The sequence below is a fragment of the Sander lucioperca genome, chromosome 19 (assembly GCF_008315115.2).
Source record: "Sander lucioperca isolate FBNREF2018 chromosome 19, SLUC_FBN_1.2, whole genome shotgun sequence".
NCBI lineage: Eukaryota > Metazoa > Chordata > Actinopteri > Perciformes > Percidae > Sander > Sander lucioperca.
This window is the reverse complement of record NC_050191.1, coordinates 12878694-12902857: the sequence shown is the minus strand read 5'-3', so window position 1 is coordinate 12902857 and position 24164 is coordinate 12878694. Positions and strand designations below refer to the sequence as shown.

Genomic DNA, 24164 nt, shown 5'->3' with positions numbered 1-24164 from the left:
ACCACTGTTATGTTTGGCATTTCTATGTGATTTTTAAGTTTTGATTTTAAAGATCGGATTTTCTGAGTCGCCTGAAAATCACTATTATGTGCCTCATAGGACTGTAAATGAATCAAATCCTGTGTGCATCCTTGCATTTCCCCCTGTCCTTCTTCTACAGCTCTATCAAATGCTTGAATTTGCAATTGGGCTGATTTTTAATTCTTATGTTCTGATCACACTTTATGGCTTGTTTATTGTCTGGTTTTGAGGATCCACCACCCTGAGTCCTTTGTCTCCAAATGCTGTGTGTTTGTCAGATTGTAGTCCATCCATCCTGTGTCTCAGCAGCAACCGGTCAGCGCAGACAAGAACACACATACAATGTTTATGGAGTCGTTTGGCTCTGACTGACCTCCCTTATCTGTCACTGATAACACAGCATGCTCTCCTAACAGATCTGGTTGGTAATTGTGTGAGGTATGTAGGGGATGTGGGATGGTGTAAATATTCAACAACGTGCTGTGAGGGGGGGAATTGGTTTTCTGCGCTGTGGTATTGGTGGAGAGGGTTAAACGTGAGTAAATCAGTCTAGCTGCTGTAGACATGAAGTCACTGGTTGCTCCAGGCTCCAGCAAAGTAGTAATTTGGGGGGATCCTCTTTCATTGGTGGTCGAGTATATGTAGGATTGACCCCATTTGTGTCAGAGTAGAGGACGAAGGATGTCTGTCTGCACATGATTGTGTGTGTGTGTGTGTGTGTGTGTGTGTGTGTGTGTGTGTGTGTGTGTGTGTGTGTGTGTGTGTGTGCGCGCGCGCATGCATGCATGCGCGTGTGTGTGTGTGTGTGTGTGTGTGTGTGTGTGCGCAATGTTTGGTTCCAGCTAAAATAAAAAGTGGTACTTACAGAAAGTGATTGATAGCACAAGATTTATGGACTTTTGGAGGTACTCTAGAGTTTTCGAAAACATGATTTTGGTTTGTTCTAAAAATCCATGAAGTTAACTTTGAGTGTGAATGTGTGTGTGAGTTTTTGTGCCACTAAATGGGTAGCATAAACCACATTGCCTGAAGGAGGTGTTAACCCACTTAAAATCTTTACCGTTCCTGTCTAAGTGCTATTTTAGGGGCTTTTGCAGCCTGCCAAGAATAAAATAATTGCATGTGTGCATGAATTTGTGTCTAGGTTGGTGTTTGGGTGCACCGCACACACACGTAGGTATGAGTAAATGTTTGATTCACATTATGAACTCACTATCAGCCTCGGGTTGCCTGTGATTTATAAAGCCATCAACCCTTTGAGCTCCGGCTTCTTCCTCACACAGCCCCAGGGGTGGACTTGCTTCTGAGCAATAACACAGCAGCAAATGGTCCGTAACCTGCCATCAGTCTCCCGGCAGATCACACACACTCCGCACAGCCGCCACTGTCAGGCTTCATTTACATCCAACTCCCTCTGGAGGGAGTCCCTATGGTTTGTTTGTTTGTCAAAAGAAGTACTTCAGCCAGGAGTCCGATCACAGCTCTAAATATTTGACGTCTTTGTATTTGAACAAGATGAAGTTTAACATGCGTTGCAGCAACGAGTTCTGTCTTGCAAATTATTTATAGGCTAAACTTGGAAACATTTACCCTCAACTGTTGGAGATTGATGAATGAGCCTGCTCGAGGCACTTTCTTTAAAAAGCAAGGTTCCAATAATATGGCCCCTTTGAAGTTTCTTTCTTGTAATGTGCTGGTTAATTTGTCAGGATTTAACCTATGCATTATTTAAGCTGCAGGAATGAAAATGTATAATAATTGATAAAAAAAGTTCAGTTCTGTCTGATGCTGTTTGACTAGTGTAAGCTTGTCTTTTTGGTCATGTGTAGGAAGCGTCCTATTTATACAGCTTGCTCAACCAGACCTCTGAGGCCTGTTCTGCAGCCCCACAGCATCATCCTTCCTCTGCTTTGTGAGTTAAGAGATACAGCCTGAGGGCATCCTGCATCTGTATGTGCTTCTTTGTACCAGCGATAACATATATAACTTTAAACTTCATGTAACAACATGTGATTTATGGATGTCCACGCTGATCAGATCATATCCAGCAGAATCTTTCTCTTCTCCTTCCTGTGTCAGTCCCAGACACAGGCCTCCCTAAACAGAGCACAGTTCTTTTCCTCCCCTGAGAGATATTAAAGTTTCAGACTTTATATCAAGGCCTCTCTCCTAAACCTCCCTTCAAGGCTTTCCCTCGAGAGCGTTCACTGCGGTGTAATGGATCACCCTGAACAAGCCGCACAGGCTTTTTTGAACCACGCAGAGCAGACTTTCAGGGGGATAAAAGGTTATGGAAAGCCTAATGAACAGGTCTAATTTCTGAGGAGGAAATGGATTAATTGCGGCACTTAGCTGGTTAAGATGGGGTCTGGGTTTGGAGAAGGGGGGTTCGGTGGAACAGGCAACTCAGACATTTCCAACCCTGGGGTTGAAACCAAATAGGATCTCTAAAAATAAATCCTAATGAAAGTATAATGAGTCTATTAATTAACACATATAGGATATATGTGTGTTTTCAAATATACTGCCATTACTACGGCTTTTGGACCAGATTTAAAAACAAAGCTATGCAGCTTTAACCTGACTCCGCCAGATGGATTGCTTCACATTTGCTCGGCATATCCATCTGGGAACTTTCCATTGGAGAACTTTTGGGAAGGGGCGAAAATACTGGTTAGCTGATTGGATAAACCATCTGTCTATCACTAACCTGATTCCGCCAGATAGCTTGCGAGAGCAGGACGGTCTCACGAGGCTAATTTTCTTCACGACTAGCGGAGCCAGTTCATATATCAAACTCTTGCCGAAATCAGTCGGGAGAAGAACAAAACCATCTTTTCCTCCGAGAAAAGCCTCCAGCGCCGTTTTTTGCTCTTCTTTCAATGAAGGAATACTTTCTAATTCGGATAAAACTTGCGCGATAGCTACGCTCATCTCATCCGTGGAAGCCGCCATGTTGTTTAGACTCTTCTCGCTTCTCGTTGCGTCACACCTAAACCCGCTTCAAAACTCAGTTTGGTCGTTTGTCGGTCGTTTGGCGAACAGCTCCAAATTTTCTCTATCTCAAGATGCCAGACTGATCTGCGAGTGGAAAACTGGAGCTCGCGAGACGGTCTCACGAGGCTAATGCAGCTTAGCTGCTGAACTAACTTTAAACTTATGGACTGAACCATTACTACAAATCAAATACGATGATTCTTTTGACAAAGTAGTCTTATTTTAAGGTCCATTTAATAGCCATTCTGTAGCTTTTGGTCAAATCATGCATCTTTATCATCAGATGGATTTTGAACAAACTCCATGAAAACATAGATGTTCAAATTTAATTTAATATGATGTGTTTGTAATAACGGACTCACCAGTCAGTCAAATTCACTCATCACGTTTAAAAAAAAACAGCGACTGTGCTATTTCTGGGCCTGTTTTGCTTGTTTCAATTTCCACACTAAACTCGACAAAAAGTCATTTCGAATTTGATCTTTTAATGTAGGAGTTTTATAGAAAACAAACGTAATACTATTAGATTTCTGGTGGTTGTCAAAAGTCACTTCATAAGATTCACTAAAATATAATGCTATAATTTCCTTTATTGTCCAAGCTGGTTTTAAAAGGAAATTTTCCCTCTTCTATTTTCACCAATTGGCTAATTCTTCCGTCATCTTAAAAAGGATATTGCAGGAGCTGGTAACACTGTAGAGACTGAACTGCAGGGGACTGACAGAGGTGTGGTCACTGGACTGTGGTGTTTGTAATGGACACAATCCGAGTAGCAGAGGCTCTGTCAGCCCACATGTGGCTCGTTAGGGCTGATTTAGATGTAACAGGGGAAAATAGAGGAAGATAAAGATGTAATTCAGAAGCTTGAGGGTTTGGATTATCCCAATTGGTTATACAGACATACACACAGATGCATACACACAAATATACATGCACAAAGATACTTGAGGCACACATGTGACCGCTGCAAGCCACACACTCGTCCAGCTCCCCTGCACACATTCATGTCATTTCAGCAGAGGAGACTGTGGGAAAGATGTTTATTTTGGCCCAGTTGTGTGGAACTGCAGTCCAGCCAGGCAGGCAGTAGCTGCTGCTGCTGCTGGGCTCTGTCACTTTCCCTTATAGCTCATCCTATAGCTGCAGGACTGGAGGCAAAAACGCACTCAGTACTGTGGACAGTTAAATGAACACTTTTTCCAGTATCTCTAATCTGACACATACAGTACGCAGGTTTGCACACATAGTTTGTTAATGACAGTTTTCAGGTACATTTCTCAAATCAGAGAAATTTGAGTTACAAATTGATGTATTACATTATTGAAGTCTTTTCTATCAAGATCAATCTATTAGAGTGGATTTGTTCCCTTTTTTTGCAATTGTTGTGGCCGTGATTCTCAAGAGAACCTTTATTAATTGAGTGTGATAAAAACAAAACTTACTTTTGATTTATAAAGCAAAGACAGTTTTTTCCTTCAACCTCCCTATGGACTTATTTCAAGACTGTATTTCTTAGGAAGCTCCATTTCAGGGTTGTCAATGCTGCTTGATTAGATAATGTACAACTTGATTGAAGCAGCTTCCATGAAACAATAGTAAAAAAAAAAAGAAATACCGCATAACAGTTGTGGGCAGGTGTGGCTCATTTTAATCAATCATTGAACCAAGCATGCATGTACTGTCCTAACGCCAGCCATGTCCATTTTTTACTTAATATGTTGAAGTTGTACCTTGTTAGCCAAAAAGAAACAATTAATTCTTTGAGAATGTTTTCACCTGAGTGCACAGCCCGATTGGGTGTGGTGACCTACAATCCAATTGTACAAAGTACATTGTCAATCACAGGATGGAAAGGAAATGGCCTGACTTCACTCTCAAATACTTTGGTGGTAACATCAGAGGATTCTGGCTCTCATTGCATCATTATGACCCACCTCACACATGGTTTTATTAGGGTGAAACCAACCAAGAACCAGAAAAAGGTGTTTTGAAAACAGTCTTTGACCCAAGTGTGATCCGTGGTGTGTCTGATTTTAGTGAGTGGAGAGGCAAGCAGAAAGGAATGAAGTGGCCTCTCTAAATGCTCCCCAGCCTCGTAACACAGACCTGACTCTGCAGAAACCCTGCATGGATAACAGCCGCAGCTGGCACTCTCAGGAACACTGCTGCGAGAAAACACACAGCATGTGACCTCAGCTGACCTGTGTGTGTGTGTGTGTGTGTGTGTGTGTGTGTGTGTTGCATTAATAGTGGTAATGGTTGATCCAGCCAATGCCCATAAAAGGCATTGAGTTTGATTGGTACAGTATGATATAATCTCTAAAGTCTGTAAAGTAACTAGCTGAAAGTTGAAGCCACGCAGGGTGTGGTCTCCGTAGCAAGACGAGTAACATGGAGGGAGTTGTTTGGCGGGAACACACTGTTGCCATGGTGATTTGCTGACACGACGGGTTGTGGGATTGTGCTTTGCCAGCATATTCAGTCAGCTGATGTCTGGCCCTGTGTCTCATCAACATGCATCATCTGGTATCTGTTGGCTGATTTGGCAACATGTAGCACAACACACACACACATTGGCACAAATGCGTACAAGTGAATAAAAAACTGTTTGAAATCACACCTTCATTCTGGTAGTGTTCCCTCCTTCAAACAAACTCGGCTATATGCAACGTGGGCATACATTACAAATCTAGTTTAATACCCAGCCGATGTGGTCATTGGCTCTGAGGGAAGGTCTGTAAGAAGGTTAATCAGATTAAATGCACCTTGAACAAAATGGACAAGGTGTTAAATTCCCTTTTAAGTCCTCACAGCTTCCCTGACTTTTCTCTCTTTGCTTTATTTCATTTTCTCGACTCACTTCTATGTTGTCTTTTTCGCTATGCGTGATCGGTGTCTGCAGTCTTTTCCTTACTCTGTCCCCTTCAATGTTCTCCATTTCCTTGTCCATGTCACCCTCACAACTTGCAAACTCACTGCCTTTCATCTCGTCTGTCTTCCTTGTTTTTCTTCTGTCTCCATTCTGTCCACCATTTCCGACAGCGATAGCCTCAAGGTTAGAGCTGGAAGTGGACTGGTTCATGTTCCTGACTATCTGAGGAAAATATAAATTTGGGCATGGGGAACGATTGAGTTAGTATATAGTATATAGTTCCTTGGAGAAATCCACTGAACTGGTAACTGCTTCCCAAGATGCTCAGAGTTTTATTTCAGGTGGCAGCTCCCTTGTATAATTGTATGTAACACAACCTAATCTGAAGCAAATTCTACAGTATAGGCTGTTGCACTGTTTAGAATCTAATCCTTTAAAGTCTTCTTATTTTATTAGAAATAAAATGCAACTTAATCTAAATCTGTTCAAAGAAAAAGTTTATTACGCACTGCTATAATTATTATGAATCATATTTCTCCATATCTGTATATCTGTATCAGTGTCTCTGTGTCCATGCCGGCAACAGCAGATGGCCGTCCACCAAGATTCAGGGTCTGTCCGAGGTTTCTGCCTGTAAAAGGGAAGTTTTTCCTCACCACTGTCGCACCAAATGCTTGCTCTTGGGGGCAAAATTGTTGGGTTTTAGTAAATTATAGAGTGTGGTCTAGACCTACTCTATCTCTAAAGTGTCCTGTGAACTCCTGTTGTGATTTGACACTATAAATAAAATTGAAATTAAGTCATTACTGCAGTTTCTCTAATGCTAGAAAATAAAAAGTTTGAATTGTATTATATTCATTTAAAATAAGATGAGTAAAATAAACCATGAATAAACAAGGCTCATTATAGTTTCTGGTGTGGTGCTTATGAAGTGTTTCTAATTTGTGCTTGTTGGCAATGCAGGTAAAAATTGAGCAAACCCTTCAGGCGAATGAAACTTAAGCAAAACGAAATGGCTGATTGCTGCTTTCTACATCACACTAGAGAGGTGTGTTGTTACTCCTTACTTTGACCCTTAGTTTCTAATCATTTTGCCTGTTGGTGTAAAAAACGTCCACAAAGCCTTGTATCTCGTTTCAGTACATATGACTAATGTGAGTTAAGAGGGTTCTCAGAACTCATTTTCCTTTTCCCCCTGAGCCAGTTGTGCAGGGTTTTGTATCCATCGCTATTCACTTTGTGTTGTGCCATGCTACCAAAACTTTAAAAAGTTCCGTTAATGAAAATAGACAAAACTGTAAACATAAACTAGACTGTGTGACGCTTTGATTCCACTATCTACAGACTGCTTAGTAAACACAGACAGAGAGCTGTACTGATACAGACAGATAACACAGGTGACTGCTGCATGATACTGTAGGCGCAGAGCCAACTTTCAGAGTATGATGAACTCGATTCAAACCTTGGGGGTGTTCAAGAGGCTCATCAGTTCTGTTGGCAAATGTCAAAATGTGCATCGTCACCTGAAACACAAGATAAACCCATGCAGTGATAATACTGTATCATGTTTGTATGTGGCAAGTGTCAGTGGTTCAATCAATGAGGACCAGTGGTGCAATAGAGCTGATTACTCAAGTACACATTTGAGATACTTTACTCAAGTATTTCCATTTTATACTACTTTATACTTTTATTCCTCTACAGTTCAGAGGGAAATACTTTTTACTCCACTACATTGATTTAACAGTTACAGGTACTTTACAAAAAGAATGTATACAAAACATGTGATTAGTATTTTTATATTGTAGTATTGCTACTTTTGCTCAAGTAAAGAATTTGATTACTAAGTTTGCTTATAAAATGTCTTTGACTCCTTGATGATGAAAGGCATGTCCTAAAGTATTAGCATAGTAGATGCTAAATTTCTACTTGTTTATGGTTAGAAACTGTTTTTATTCTATGGTGGATGTATTTATTGTAGTCGTTGCTAAGTGTGTTATCAGGGGCATGAGGTGGAGATTTGTACTTTTGAGTTAATTAGTGATTATTTGATTTTCTGTTTAAGCACTGTAGATTTGCAAAAATGCTCACTTTATCTTCATTGTGCAGACAGTCTCATGACATTGCAGATAATCAATGTCTATCTTCCCTCCTGTCTGTCCTACTGTCTCAATACTGACCACTCAGTCTGACCTGGCCTCTGTGGCACTTCTAGTGAGGCTATAGGTCTCATTGGCACTGGTCTGTATGCGAACAGGGAGAAAGCAGGCCTCTCTAATGATCATTTTGGGGTCTGTCGCTCTGCTGCCGCTAGTCAAAGCCACTTATGTCCCTGTAACCGTTCCAGCCCCCAACATAGGAAGCGCTTTCCAGAGCAGAGGAATGTTCTGCGTTTGGCTTTAGGCTGTTTGTCTGCTTTAGAAATGTAGTATAATAGGAGCATGCAGTCAAGTTCACATCCAGTCATGTTTGCACACAAACACATGTACAAACATACAGACACACTTTAAAACAAGCATAAATGGATTATACACGGCATGCACAAACTGAATGCACAAACACTACACACAAACATCACAACATCTCCCCCTCTCACTCCAGTCCTGTGGTTTTTTACTTGGCCCGTTTTCCCAAATGAGCAACTGCTTCTTTGTTGGGCTGGAAACTGCAAAATAAGCAAAGCTCTGGACAAGAACTGGCTGCCAACTTTGTCGGCTTCACAAAGTCGGAAACTGTGTACACTACTGTTGTCGTGTCACTCTGCTCTCACTGCGAACACAACTCTCCACTCTTTTTGTGATGATCTATCATTGTTGTTTTCGTTTGTACATAGAGTGTGTTGAATCGGAGAGATGAGTGGGTGGGTGGGGGGGAGTGGGGGGGCAGACTAATGCTTTCCAGTCTGTGGCTGGTTTCAGTTTTCCTCCTGTGGTGGACGAGGACAGAGTGAGAAGGAGAGAGGAAGGGAGAAGGTAGAATTAGTGTGTGTGTGTGTGTGTGTGTGTGTGTGTGTGTGTGTGTGAGGGGGGGGGGGTATGCAGGATACATTTAAATGTCACTGTAGATCCACGCAGAGAACGGTGTTCTGGGTAACTATAGGTCTCAGAGGCTCGCAAAGGAGTCAACGTGCACACCTCCCAAATATTTCTGCTGGTCATGTTTTAAACAACAACAGTAGCCGGGGGGATGTCTTTATATAAAAACATAATAAACAGCACATTCTTTATATCTTATTCAACTTTCTTGTTTGAATAGTCAATTTACTAAAATAAGTAATTTTGATTTGTGAATATTGTATTTTGTCAATACAATTTTTACAATTCAAGTCCCTCTGTGTAGTTTTTGACCCTTAGTAGCACCACTGAGCAATGTTTTCAAGACGGGGTCCCTGTTTTGTTTGAATCACATGCACGCACACAAGGATGCACACGCTCGTGGCAACACAAATCCTGCTGACGGTTTCACGCTCTACCACCGATCGACAGTTCGCAGCAAAATAGTGCCGAAAAATAAAGCAATGCGCCAGGAGGAAGAAGACTAATCTAGCAAACGCGGGTCTAAACGATGCAAGATTTAATATGTTTGAGATATCAGCTTTACAAATGTTTTATGACAAAGAAACAGGTGAGAAAACACTGAATGTAAATATAACTTTTTTTATTATAAATGTTTGTTTACAAGATAACTCCACAGCATACCTTTTAATTAAATACATTTCGTTTTACCTATTTCGATCCAAATTGTAGGGAACAAAAAGCACATTCTCTCTAAACATAGCTTGGAGACAGAGACCATGTCATTGTGTACGGATCTCCTAAAGTCTTTTCATAAAAGTAACTCATGAGCCCAATGGCAAAAGAAATGTAAATGCTTTCCTAAATGTCAACAATGCATAGACAGCTCTGAGTGTCCAACAAGCTGATTGGTTGATCCAACTTCCTGTCAGGAAAACAAATTGGAAAACCGCATTCACGATATTCGCTTCAATTCTCTATCATGGAATAGGTCAATATTGATATACTGTGTCACAAGTAGTACATTTTCTGGTAAATCAATCAAGAAAATGTGTGGATAAAATACCTGACAAATAAATGCACTTCTCTATAAAAACCCAACATTGCAATCAAGCAGTCCTGCTCATTGATTTGCAACAGTGCCCACAATGGCTTAATTTAACCAGAGATAATAAAGGGGCAGATAGGGACAGTGTGAAAAACCCTCTGACAGATTTATATTGTCTCATGGCATATATGGTCATATGGTCCAACCCGACAGCGCACACTGGCTTACATGCAGCCATGCAGGAGCAGCATGTTCCAGCTCTTACAGACCACAGTCCCTGGTCTCCAATCTGAGCTGAATGAAATTCTCAGGTCACATCCTGGAGCTGCACTCTTTTTCATCTCTCTCTCTTTTACTCCCTCTCACACACACTCATGCATACACACACAGCCCCCTCCTCCTCCTCTTTTCTGTGCTCCTTCCCCTCCCCTTCCTACCTCTCTGTGACTGCTCACTCACTCACACAGCAGTGGGCTGTGTAGGTGGACACTACATGCCCCTGCTTCTGTCTCCCTCTCTCTCTCTTTCCCTCATGCCCTCCCTCACCACCTCATTCTCTCTCCCTCGCTCTCTCCTGCTGTCACATTCCAGTTGTCTAAAGCCGGGTTTAACTTTCTCTCTCCCAGAGAGCAGGAAGGAAGGGAAAACTAAAAGAGGAGAAGCATTAGAAAAGCCTTATTCTCTCTGGATGAGAAGAAGTAAAGAAGAGGAAACTCTCTTCATACTCCATTTGGCTTAAAAAGAGGGAAGTCATCCTAAAAGAGCTTACCTTCTTAAAGGGGCTTACCCTTTTTATTTTATTTTTTATTCCCTCCCTTCTTCTTTTTTTTCCTTTTTTGGGCTGTGCTCTCTTATTGTGGTCGGACGACAGTGGACTATTCACGTGAGCGCTTGTTTTTACAGCGAAGCTAGTCCCAGCTCTCCTGGCGGGACGGAGAGGGGGAGGAGGGTGCATTGTTTGACAAGACAGACACACAAACACACGCTCAGAGAGAAAGTTACTGCCTGGACCTCGGAGGATTTTCCATTCAGCTATGTGTGTGTAAGTGTCACTTCGTCATCTGTATGAACACACTTAAATCTCCCTGTAAATCTGTTGTCTGGCTACTTTTGCCTGTTGGTTTCTGTGCTACAGTTGTGAGACTTTTGTGTTATTTGAGAAGTGGGATCATCCCTCCTGTTATCCATCTAAAAAGCTTTAAACTTTGAATCTATAAAAGTAATTTTCTCTGCATATTTAATCCGTCACAAGAGTTTGCTTCGTCTGGCGATGCACTCAGGAATGTCACTGCTGTCTCAGCTCTCGCTGTTGAGGATGTGAGAACGTAAGAGCGGATACATTGGTGTGAGTGTGTTATTTATTTGGAAGATGGTGTGTGTGTGAAACGTGAGGGAGGAAACAAGTGCTCAGGAGCTGAGTGGGAGACTTGCCAGGTTGACTGATTGGATTAGACTCTGACAGGGAACTGTAGGGTTCACGTGTGGACAGATAAGGTAACAACAGTGTGAGATCACTTAGATACAGACAACAGTGCACACACATGCACATGACAAGACAGATACCTGACAACACCCCACTCAGTGTTGATACCTTTAAAAGGAACAGTGAAAATCATTTTTCATGTATCCTCCTCAGTGTGTGTGCGTGCGTGCGTGTGTGTGTGTGTGTGTGTGTGTGTGTGTGTGTGTGTGTTTCTCCATAGATGGTCAGTGTTGTTTTCCTAATGAGCTGCTAGTAGAGAACAGGCTCTGCTGGCAGGAGTTTGATTCCACTGTAATTAACCACAGGGTGCATAATACAGTAAAACCAACAGCAAGCGGCAGCGAGGTGTTTACACAATGCAAATACTGGTGCTGACTCAGAGCAGGCAGCAGGGTTGAGCTCACTGAAAAGATGTCACTTAACTGCTTTCATTATCGGTTAATCTGCTGATTAATTTCTTCCTTAATCAATTAACCATTTTCTCTATGAAATATCAGAAAATGATAAAAGGTTGTCAACTTGCAGAGCCCAAGATGACGTCTTCAGATCTCTCGTTTTGTCCGACCAGCCCTTCAAAACCAGAAGATATTCAGTTAATGAAATAAAACTGCTTGAAAAACGACTGAAATGATCAATTATCAAAATAGTTGCCCATTCATTTTCTGCTGTTTGACTAATCAAATAATTGACTTATCATTTCAGCACTTATCTTTTTTTGCTGCATGTCTGGTCTATTGGTTTGAAAATATTTGTAGGGCTGGGTGATGTGATGAAATCTATATCCAAATCCAATCAAAATGTATTTATAAAGCACATTTAAAAACAACAACAGTAGACCAAAGTGCTGTACAATCACAAAAAAAACAAAATATAGAAAGAACACAGTGAACACAAAAATAACAAAAAGACAACAGTTTAACTGCAAAATGACAATAATATAGAAAGGCAACTATTCTAAAAGCCTGGGAATAAAAATATGTTTTAAGACGGGATTTGAAAACAGGCAGTGTAGGGGCCAGCCTAATATGTAGAGGCAACTCATTCCAGAGTTTGTGGGCTACTACTGCAAAGGCGCTGTCTCCCCTGTGCTTCAGCCTTGATCTATATCACAATGAAATGAAACAAATTAGGTCGTAAAAGATTCACAAGAGAGCCTTTTTTGAGGTTATATTTTGGGCTTTTATTACCTTTTTTATTATAGAGCAGCTGGAGAATGACAGGAGAGGGGGGAGGATGACATGCAGCGAAGTGCCGTGGGTCAGATGCGCACCCCAGGCCCGGGCCGGGCCTAGGGACCAGCTAGAGATCGCCCCAACAAGAGATTCTGTAATTCCATAAATTCTGTTTATCTTCATATAACAACCAATTAACTGAGCTGAACCAGGATAATCAGCCTCATCTCGGTGTAGAGCAGATGGGTTCCTTTCTATCTGACGCTAAACTCAAAACATGTTCAGTGTTTAATCCGCATGCACAATTGTAGCAACGTCTCCCACAATTCAACACGTTTTTTTCCACAGAAGCCTGCCTTAAATGCCGGTGGTGCATGCCCACCACCTTAATGCATGTCAGCCCTCGTAAACAGGGCTGAGAAACCCAGCGAGCTGCTTACACCAGACAATGGCGCAGTCAGTTCCTGGGCTCCAAAATGACAAAATTGCTCAGATGGCTTCCTGTGTGTGTGTGTGTGTGTGTGTGTGTGTGTGTGTGTGTGTGTGTGTGTGTGTGTGTGTGTTGTGAACATGTTCATACAGTAGGCCTGTGCTCCTGCCTCCCTGTTTGCAAGCGTGTAAGTGTGTGAGCCTGTTAGTGTGTGCATGCATCCACACCTACCTCTCCCTGTCAGCCAGGTTTCCCTGTAATTGACACGTAGCCGTTCAGCTGTAGCGCCCGTTTGCAGTGCCGGCCTGGTCCCTCCCAAACCACAAGGGACTCTTTGTTTGTAATTCATGAATTAGTGTGTGGTTTGGGTTACGAGAAAAGAGGGCGGGCCAGAGGCTGACGGCACAGGAATAAGCCCAGCCTGCTCCAGCGCTCATTTTCATTAGCTGGATGTCAACTTGCTTTTTGTTTAATATGTCAGATTAGCAGTCTGGATGTCCTCTGGAGATGGAGGGGACAATTGAGATGACAGTAGAAATGATTAATGGGGACGATGAATGGTTGTCCGTTTCTCCTCCTTTTCATCCACACACAGAGATGTGACTTCATGTTTACAATGCTGTGATAATCTGTGTAATTCTGTGTCTGGCCATCAGATAAGGCCGACTGCTCAGAACAACAGACAACAGAAAGTCAGACCTTCTCGTTTCCTGTCCCTTCATCCTTATAACATGGCATAGCTTCATACCCCCCTAATTGGAACGCTCTTTCCACCATCCATTGGCTTCCTTTGCTCTTTTTCATCAAGTGGTTTTATTTACTTTGTCTAGTCTGAATGGAACCTGGCGCTGTACTAAGCTTTGGCCTGGTTCTCTCACAGTAAAGCAAAGCTCTCTTTCCTTTCCAACCCCCATCTTTTTTACCCTTGATTTGATTTTTTGTTATCCTTTTCTTCTCTGTTCTCTGTTTTTGAAACTCAGCATGCATTCCTAATGGCTTCCACTCTTCTAGAGGGGTGTTTTCTTTTTTCCTTCCTTCCTACTATTGCTCTTCCTTCCTTCCTTCCTTCCTTCCTTCCTTCCTTCCTTCTAGAACAAGTCTTGCTCTAAAAAACACAAGTCATTTTAAAATGAAAGGGGAGGTGAGGAGGTCTCCTGATAGCTGAAGCAGATGTGCCCCCCCCAAAATAACTTCCTTGCATTCTTCATCACCAACATGCAGCTGCTTGCAGGGGGTGGTGGGGTTCTCCTGTCCCCCATATCACCCTATGCTTCCCCCCGCCACCATCTCAGAAATACCTACTGTATACATCCTCATCACACCATTATCTGTATGGCTTTGGCCCACGCTCCCCCCCTCTCTTTTACTGTCTCCAGTATCATAGCTGCAGGGACCCCCAGTCTTACTTATTATACACCATAATTCTCTGTTAACAAGCTGACTCTACAGCTTCCAAAGGGTAGAGCCCTTTACTTTATAGTTCATCTACAAGAATGTTTCCTTTCCTCTTGGGCCAATTCTCTGTGCTTTGAAGGGAGTCATTTATCTCCCAGTGAGATTGTGGGGGTAAGTCCCCTGGATCCTGCTAGATTTGAAAGGTCAGTGAGATGGGAGAGGGAAAAAATGCCTCATGGTCTGTACACATGGGAGCACACACAGATATGAACACCTGAGGATCCAAAACACATAAGTCACGATGCAGCAGAGAAACAAAGCAGGAGAATCATTTATCCCAGAGTTCTTTATTCCCATTAACACATTACATACATTGTCTGTGGATTGGATTTTAAAGCCCCCCTCCACTCACAAATATGTTTTGCCTAAAGGGGTGATTGAATGATTATATAGGGTATTTCACACTGTTCCTTAAGGTCTCCTAATAGGGTATGTAACATTGGTTGGGCTGAAAATTGCCCGAATGCTATTTTATTAGGCCCTTAACTACCCTGTGAATATGGCTCTATTTGGAACAAGAGCTTTTCTTCCAAATATGGTATGCTCATGAATATTTAGATGAGCTGCGCACTGATTGGTTTGAGCGAACCCCATAGAAACACATTGGAGACAGCAGGTCTCATATTTCAGACACTGCAAAGTTATACGTTGTTTGTTGGGCTATTTCGTTATTAAATTCACTTCTGATACGTTTTTATGCAAGAAATCAACTATATAAAGCTCAAATATGGGCCATTTTATGAAAATTGATGGTTAATTGCAAATTTGGTAAGACGTGTCGGACTTTAGGAGCTCCACACAGTCTGACGAGAAAACGGCAACCTCACCCAGTGAAAGTCACCGTTTCTCGGCTACTGGACTACTGGCTGGCTGCCAGCTGCCTGCCTAACTAGAGTATATTTAGTTTGCATTTCGTCACGCCACTTATATAACATCTACCCCAAGGTCTTATAAAGCTAACTATGGTGTCCAATTTCAATTTAATGCATTTTTGTGAACATTAGGGATTTTGTTAGCTGCTACTGTCCCTGCAATAGGGTAGCTAAAGATCGCGGCTAGCTGCAGGCTCCATCAGGGCCTCGGCATTTTGTAGTCCAGTAACCCAGAACCGGTGACTTTGCGCGGGTATGGAGCGCCGCGGTCTTCCCTATGTGACGGAGATCCAGCTAGCTCACAGCGAGTCTCTGAAGTAGGACATGCCGCTGGGCGGCGAGGCAGCACCGGCCGCTGTCACGTAGCCTGCTGAGCTCCTGCTGAACTGCGACACACAGTCGGATAAAATTTGCAATTAGCCATCAATTTTCATAAAACGGCCCATATTTGACCTCTACATAGTTGAGTTCTCGCATAAAAAAGTCTCAGAAGTGAATTTAGTAATTAAATAGCGTACCTCTGGAGATCTGCATGACCTAGCAAGATTCAGAAGACTAAGCTGACCTCAGGTCAGTCGTGTAGCCTATGCAAATGTTGGGGCGTGACTTGAGATCATGACGTCAACATCCAGCTTTGTTGAGATTCGTCCGTTTTCAGCGGCAGTTTCAAAATGTGAGATTTGCAGAGGATAGGGGTATCAATGGGATTTTGAGCTTCTATGTATGTCTTATTTACCCACCGAACTGTCGTTATTCAACTATGACAAGGTAAAATCGGTTTTGCATTCTATCACCCCTTTAATATTACTTCACTTGAAAGTTTGAGCTATGCTGTGCAGAATGATGCATGTGCCGAGTTTAACACTAGAAGAAGTTTTCACATTCATCTAATAAAAAGGGGACTTTGCATTGATAACAAAAGCATTACAGTTCTCAACAGGCTTTCTGTTTTTTTTAGTTGCCCTTTAGCAAGCCATGCTCACCCAGGAAAATTCATTTTCTCTCTAAGGCAACCTGGTCAGGGTGAAGGACGCTGCCCCTCTGTGTGCGCGCGTGTGTGTGTGTGTGTGTGTGTGTGTGTGTGTGTGTGTGTGTGTGTGTGTGTGTGTGTTTTTTTCCTGTTTGTGCTGGCCTTAGAAGAACTTTCACAGTAGTCCAGTTAAATAAACCAGAGCATTGCACCATGAGCGGAGCTAAAAAAGACCAGTGTTGAGGTGCATACCAACTATGTGTCACGTCACTGTTTTGCCAAAGGTGTGTGTGTATGTTTGCTCACTTGCCTGTACGGCGAGGTTTGTGTGTATAAGACGTGGGTCAAAAAGATTGATGGTGTTTGACTCTGCATGTATACTGGAAGTTGTGACAGTTTAAAAGTCAGTGAAGGGGTAAACTGTTCTCTGACAACGGCAGTAACTACGCAAATAGTTTCTGTACACATGAATACAAACAGGATTGTTCAGCATTTTCTTTTTTGATTCAGTTTTATAATCTTGTATTTCTCTAAAACAAAGAAAGAAAATTACGGTTGAAGACTAAATCCCTCATGTTTTTTTGCCATGCAGTGATTTCCTGTTTCAGTAGGTGTTGGTTCTGGCCAGAACATATTACTGTTGGATTTGGTAAAAGAGGTAATGCTGCTGTGTTCTCCTCGTAGGGGATTGGCATGGAGTAGCATGTGGTGCGTTTTACAGCCCTCCCTTCTCCTTTCCCTCTCTTCCCCCTCAGCTCACCCTTCCTCACCCCCATTAAACTCAATTTGTTCTAAAAGAGGGAAGGATCGCTATGAGTCCAGCAACATGTGCTGCACGGACTGAAGAAGGCAGAGAAACTTGATTTAGAGGAGGATTTAGTGGCATGTTAGAAAAAAAGAAAGGGCCATTGGCTCAGAGGAGACACATTTACAGTATAACACATTTCAAGTAGTTAATCATCAGCATATAGTTTGAAATGTATGAACCATTGTTGGCGTGCTTTGGTCAACTTACAGTGCTTTTTTACGACCTAATTGAATTGAGAAAGAGACAGGAACAAAAAGATAGACAGAGAAGGAGAGACGGAGCACTCTTTGTATCAACAGTGTTTTATGTTTTGGCTTACTTGACTCCTTATTAGAAGTCTGGAGACTTTCAAAAAGCTCAAACACTCCTCAACAATCCACCCAAGACTTCCAATAAAGGTTGAAATGTTATGCAGCAGGATTACAGGGTGCCAATTTAATGAAGAGACTGAGAAGAGGTTTCTATCTAAACATGTGTTTTATGTCGGCCCACATTTAGGAGGTTTCAATATACAGAAAACATGTGTTTTGGGTTGCGTTGCCTTAGTAATTTTATCGCTGCTGTATTTCAGGTTTTAGAAATTAGCAGACATGCTTAATGATGTCTGTAGATTTTACAGCCCAGGGTTTTTGAATGAAGCATTAAATGACTAGCTGCAGATGTTAGGCAGGTTTTGAAGGAAGAACATCTGCTGTAAGTAAATTTGTGCAAGTGATCTCTAATAAAGCACTACGTTTTTAGAGGCTGTATTTTATCCCAATATTACAACAAATAGCTACTGCTGAATATAGAAGAGTTTCAAGGTGGTTTACTGATACAGGGTATTGACATCAAGTAGACTTTGAAGTATACTATACATATAACTGAGTAATGGTATAATGATTTTTGATATACATGTCTGTAAATTTGTTAAAAATGGAGAGATTGCACCTGTTCAATCTGAACTTTGCCAAGACTTTAAAACAGTCTTTAAAACATTTTTGTTGTAACAATTGACAAAGCAAAATGTATGGCGTGAATGGGAAAGTTTAGATATTCATATTGCAATTAGTACATATTTGTAAATCAAACATTTATGTGCTTATTTAAGCAGGCCTGAGATTAAAATCCTCCACTTGGAGTTTAGCTGCATTATATGCTCAAACATCAAGAAGAGGAGCTTGACGTCAGCCAAATTAATCGATTGCCTCCTGACGCTCTCTCCTGAGTCCCTGACTCAAGGCATTTCTAGACATCAGATGATCTTACATGAAATCGGCATGAGAAGCTTCACAATGATACAAATCTGAGATTAGAGATCTAAGAAAAACCCAGGACACAGAGCTCAAGTAAACATGTGATGTATCACGACCTCAAACGGCCAGGGTCAGTCCACTTAGCAATACGTTCTCTGTGGAGAGAAAACTTACTCAAGACAATATTGATCTCTGATAGCTGTTTTCAGAGTCAAAGGTTATCTGTCATCAGCAGCTGATGGGTCAGTCCTGTGGACCTGGCAAAGGTCAGGAGGTTGTTTTGGAGGAAGTAAACCTCACAGGTTATCTGTTGAATGTGTCTGATGGTATTCAGGTACCACCGATTTACACTTTTCTTTGTCTGGTCTTTATTGATATATATTTTTTAATAATAGTATAAAAACAGAAATTAAAAGAAGAATTACAGCATAACTAGGATTTAATTGAATAGTTTGGGCTATTATTTCTATCTTGTATACCATTGTACTCACCAAGTTACTCCTGAGATGGGGGAATGCAGTGACAAGAAACGAGAGTAGTCAGACAATCAGACTTTAAACTTTACCCTCAGGTTAGCCAAACTTAGTTGGAAGAGAAAAAAGCAGCTGAACATTTTTAGCCAAATTAAATATCCATCACTGTGTGCACACTTTTCCACAGCCCAGGCTGATTATTTCTTACATTTCGGTTTTACTTCCAAATAAAGTAGTTATATTATCTGGCAAACTGTCGTCTATTTTAAAACCTGTCTGACTGCTCATGTTTCTTGACTTCTTTTTAGCAGTTTTCGCCATGTTCTTAGATATCAGCAATTAACTTGGTGAGTACAATGTTATCATAACCGATTCAGAAATGATGGCCAGAGCTACGGAACTGAAACCGAAGTTGTCGTAAACTGAAATTTTATTTTGAAATATTATAAGGACATGTATGAATCTTCACGTTTATGGTTTGAAGTATTGAGCTAAAACCAGTTGCCAGTTAGCTTAGCTTAGCATAAAGACTGAAAGCAAGGGGAAACAGCTAGCCCCAAAACAGCTGGTCTGTCCAGTGTTCCAAAATATGCAAACCAACACCCACAATGTACTTGATAGGAATATTATTCCCTGAAGGCTTAAAATATATTCTAAATAGTCCTAAATAGCCTGCAGGCTCTGAGCCCCAGCCTGGCCCAGTACAGTAGAGCCATGCTGGGCTGTTATTTAAAAGTCTCCCATCACTCTGATCTCAAGCCAGAGCCCACTGATCTAGCCTCCAAACACCACCGCCGCCTCACTCTTCCTTTTTCTTCCAACCGAGGATGAAGGGATGATAAAAGGAGGGATGGAGGGAGAAGAAAAGGGAGGAAAGAACTCTCTCTGGCCTTCTTTGGCATGCTTTTTTTTTCTTTTTTTTCCCAGCAGGCCATCTGTTTCCTGTCTGCAACATGACACCAACGCCCGATTGGGTTCTGCTACTCTGAGGTGTGTGTGTGTGTGTGTGTGTGTGCGTGCGCGTGCGTGCGTGCGTGCGTGCGTGCGTGCGTGCGTGCGTGCGCTATTGTAGGCTTTATGATTAGCTGCTATCCTAATACAGCTTGTCATTTATGTTGGTACAAAGTGGCCCATGTGCTCTCATGTGATTCAAGTGTGATATAGTAGACATGCTTCAGCCAAAGTGTGTGGGAACTGCTGACTTGTGTATCATTGATTCATATAGAGTGTGTGGTAATGCATTATCTCTGCCATCTAGAGTCATGCAAATACGTCTTTTTCACACGTATCTGTGTGGAACAGTGTGAAATAATGTGTATTCTAATCAGGCATACAGTATAGCTTGGTAATAGTGGCTGTTTTGTCTGACCACTGTTAGGTCTTGTGTACGCTTGAAGGGGGCAGTCTCTGTTTGAATCTTAGCTTTTCTCCACTTATAACAATAATAGAGCTGGTTGGATGAACCTGGATAGTCCCTGCTCTCGTCTTTTACTTGCTGTCTATGACAATGAAGGAACATTAACGTCTATTGAGCACTTAGGTTTACTGTCAATGCAGTTACTGTTTAAGTGGTATGTTGGTATCTTGGCATTAGACAAATGCCAAGATGAAAAAATAGACTATCCTGTCCATCAGCCAAAAGTAGCCTCAGACTCTCACTTCAGTGTCTTTCACTTTTTCACTCTCTTTTCCTGTATAACCCTGTCATATGGGGATTTTCCACCCCTAGGCCCACACTGAAAAGCTGGATGTCTCACACTCTGCCAGTATGTTGGTTTTTAATGGACGGTGCATAATGACGTCCGTCAGCCAAAGCGAAGCCAGACCTCCAAGTTGTGTTTGTTTAGTGAGGCCACTGTGAATCCTGGCCTCCGTAGCCAAACCAGACAGATTTTGGGATGCTACTTTTATGCAATCCAAAATTTTGGTTACTTGCTTATGCAAGCAAACATCAGGACTATGTTGTTGTCTGTGCCAGATTCACTGTAGTTTAGAGTAGGCTACATTGAAATACTAACCCAGAAGTGCGAGGAGGTTGATCTCCAGTCTGCTATTGTTTTAAACATTGCCTAAGCGTTTTAACATTTTGTTCTCTAAATAACAGATGCACTAACAATCCAGCTCTGCTAGCATACAAAACCGCTCTCTAAGATGTGTTGATTATGGATGAATCAATGTAACTATAGTTTGACAACAAAAATTCAGCTACAGAAACAGTTGTGATGTCAGAACAAAGGTAGCAATAACCACATGGGATTTCTTGCATGATAAAAGTACAAAGACTTTACAGACTTTTTAAAGTCCCGCAGACCCCTTTTAAAATTGTTACAGACAACCAAATGCTCTGTGTTTTGAACACAAGATTTCTACTTGTTGATTTGCCTAATAAAATGCCTGTCAGTGTTAATATGACAGTTGCCCTATAAAGTTCAGTGCTGCTGAATTCATGGGTGGTCCTCTAACTACTAAGAATCATTTTAGTGTAAACTCTGGCTCCTCACAAAGTTGGCATATGCTTAACCCTGCATGCATGAAATGCTTTAGTGAAATTATCAGGAAGCAAAGCACTGTTATTTATCAGCATGAATTCATTAGCAGATATGTAAAGGAATCGTTTGCTCACTTTTTTGCCGAGAGTTAGATGAGAAGATTGATACGTTACTCACATATGAAGGGTAAATATATAGCTGGAGCCAGGAGACGGTTAGCTTAGCATGAAGACTAGAAACAAGAAAATAGCTTGTGAGGCTCCGTTTGAATCTAACAAAATCCTCCAGCAACCCTAAAGCTCACTAATTAACATTTTGTGTCATTTGTTTAACCCATCAAACAACCAAAGTGAGTAAAAAAAACAATTCACCATTTTACAGAGGGTTATGTGCCAGACTATTTCTTGGCAGGGAGTAGTAACTTCCTGGAGTCTCCGCTGGTTGCCTAGCAACTACTCCCAGCCAATCCAAACGCAAATTAGCTTATGTCCCAAAATGTCAAACTATTTCTTTAAATTTCTGTCTGCATGTTCCTCATCTTTCTCATTTCTAAGTGTCATTTGTATTCCTCATGCAATACATATAAATGGTATATCAACATAATAGATATATTATATAATATATATAAATATAATATTTCAGACTGTTTGGTTTAAAGCTGATCTGTCTGCATCACCCTCATGGAAAGTCTTAATTTTCTCTCTCCTTGTCTCCCTCCTTCTCTTTCCATCCCTTCCACTACCACTTTTCTGTCTTCTTCTGTCTCAGGGTTGAAAATTAGTTCTGAAAGGTGTTCTGCGTAATGTGTGTGTGAGTTAAAGTGCCAAGTGTTGATCCATGTGTCAGTGTATGCTTGTGTGAGTCTGCCTTATGTCAAATCTGCACTAAACACCCTGTAGCAACGCAATGTGAAAGAAAGATGCAACCATCACAGATCAAATTGCATTTTTTAACTCTGTAAGCCACAGTTGGCCCACTGTCTAACGGTTTCTTTTTTTTTTTTTTTTAAGATTATTTTTTGGGGCTTTTCCCTTTATTATAGTGAGAGTGGATAGATGTGAAAGGGGGAGAGAGAGATGGGGGATGACACGCAGCAAAGGGCCGCAGGTCGGATTCGAACCCGGGCCGCTGCAGGGGCGAGCTTACTGGGTGAGCTAGAGGCCGCTACTGTCTAAGGGTTTCTGTAGCCGTTTGATACCGGAAAGATTTACAGCAGCTGGAATGAAAATACTGCAGATGACGATTGAGAAGACAAATCTTCTCAGCTGCAAAAAGGGCTTGACTCTGTTGGGTAAAGAGTTATTTGTTACAGTAGGGATGTAGTGATAAGGAAGGGTGGGTAAAGCTACTCTTTCTAGCTATCCTTTTACCCCGCTGCATTTTTGTTGTGCTTACATTTATCTTTTTACCTCTAATAATCTGTTATTGGCTGCACATTTTCTTTTACACGAACCAGGTATATTTCAAAATGAAGAAACAATTAAAACAACTCAGACTCAGGTTCGTATTCCCCCATTGGTGCTATTCGCTTAGGTAAATCTGAACACGACAGTTGTACTAAGGTCTGGACCAAAGCAACTGAACCAAGAACCTTTAGTCCTCAGTCCAGTCACAAATTCTTGAGCAATTTGTTTGTGGTGGGAACGTGATTTGACCTCGTTCTGACCCAACTACAAGGCATACTTTGTAGGTTTGAGCTAACCATCTCCTGTAGCCAGGTGTGCTTTGTATTCTAGGATGTGGTTGAGTGAAATGAAGAGTTTGAAATTAGTTTAAAATGCCCTTAATTCCTGTGATGCTCGAGTGAGTTGAAACAGTCCTAGAATTTGCAACAGAAACTGAGAAAGGAAACCTAGTTTCAAGACACTAACAGATGTATACTTTGTGTAAATCCTCATTGGTGCTGAATTTGAGAGGTGGGCATTGAGATAATTTGTAATGTTGTAGCTCTGTTTCATTATCTAATAACAGCCTTGCGGTTAAAGACTGCAGGATCTCTGATGTCCCCCTGGCACTTCAGCCACAGCAGCAGGTGTTTGTTTTAAAGACTGGTGTAAAAGTGTCTCTGGCAGCCTCTGTGTCTATCACTCCTCTCGCTCGTGCTCTTTTTCTCTCCACTCTTAACCCTTAAAGACATGCATTTGCATATGTTGTGGCTCAAGCTGTTCATATACCATGGCTAAGTTGACAGGGGCAGAAGAAGAAGACAGGATACAGGTTGGATGTAACAGGAAATATAGACAGTAGGACAAACTGATAACCAGCTGTACCCAGAAAGTCTCCAATGCCAAAGTTTTGGAGCACATGGGACACTTAATCATTCATCATCATCATCATCATCATCATCATCTATGGACCCAGTGAGTGTACTGCTGTTCACATAATTGCAACAAGTGCATGTGTTTTTATAAGAAACCCAGCTAGAACATTATATGTATTCAGTGCTCCTGTGTGCCAAAAAACCTCAAGCATCAAGTAAAGGGGAAAAAGGAAAGGAAATGTTTGTGGAGCTGCTTCTCCTCTTTTCTCTCATGTCCTCCCTTTCTCTTCTCTCTGCTCAGTGTATCCTGTGATAGCACCCGCCTGCTAATGTCTATTTTCAGAGTTGGTTCTAATAATAGTCCCGAGAAAAGTAATTTTAAAAGTCTGCTCAGATGGGAAAGGTTCGGTCCAGTGCTTTTTATTTAGGTGAAGTTCTTAAATGGCTGCTTATATTTAGACAGCATTCAACAACTGTGGCTTCTTTTGTCAAATAAAAAAAACAACCAAAAAAGTATAATTTTGGCACTGTTGGTATTATCAAAAAACATCAAACAATATCTGGC

General features: G+C 41.5%; 1 protein-coding gene across 3 annotated transcripts in view; it reads left to right on the top strand.

The window, feature by feature from the left end:
- Positions 1-24164, top strand: part of LOC116066081 (protein eva-1 homolog A) — an 82163-nt gene that overhangs the window by 41059 nt on the left and 16940 nt on the right. The window contains exons 1-2 of one of the 3 annotated variants that reach the window (XM_035995540.1): positions 10413-10994; positions 12637-12761. The exons of 1 other annotated variant lie outside the window; for it this stretch is intronic. The gene's annotated coding sequence lies outside the window, so the exon portion shown is untranslated. Of the gene's footprint in view, positions 1-10412; positions 10995-12636; positions 12762-24164 lie in introns of those variants that run through there. One more of the 3 variants, XM_031321869.2, reaches the window with a different exon arrangement.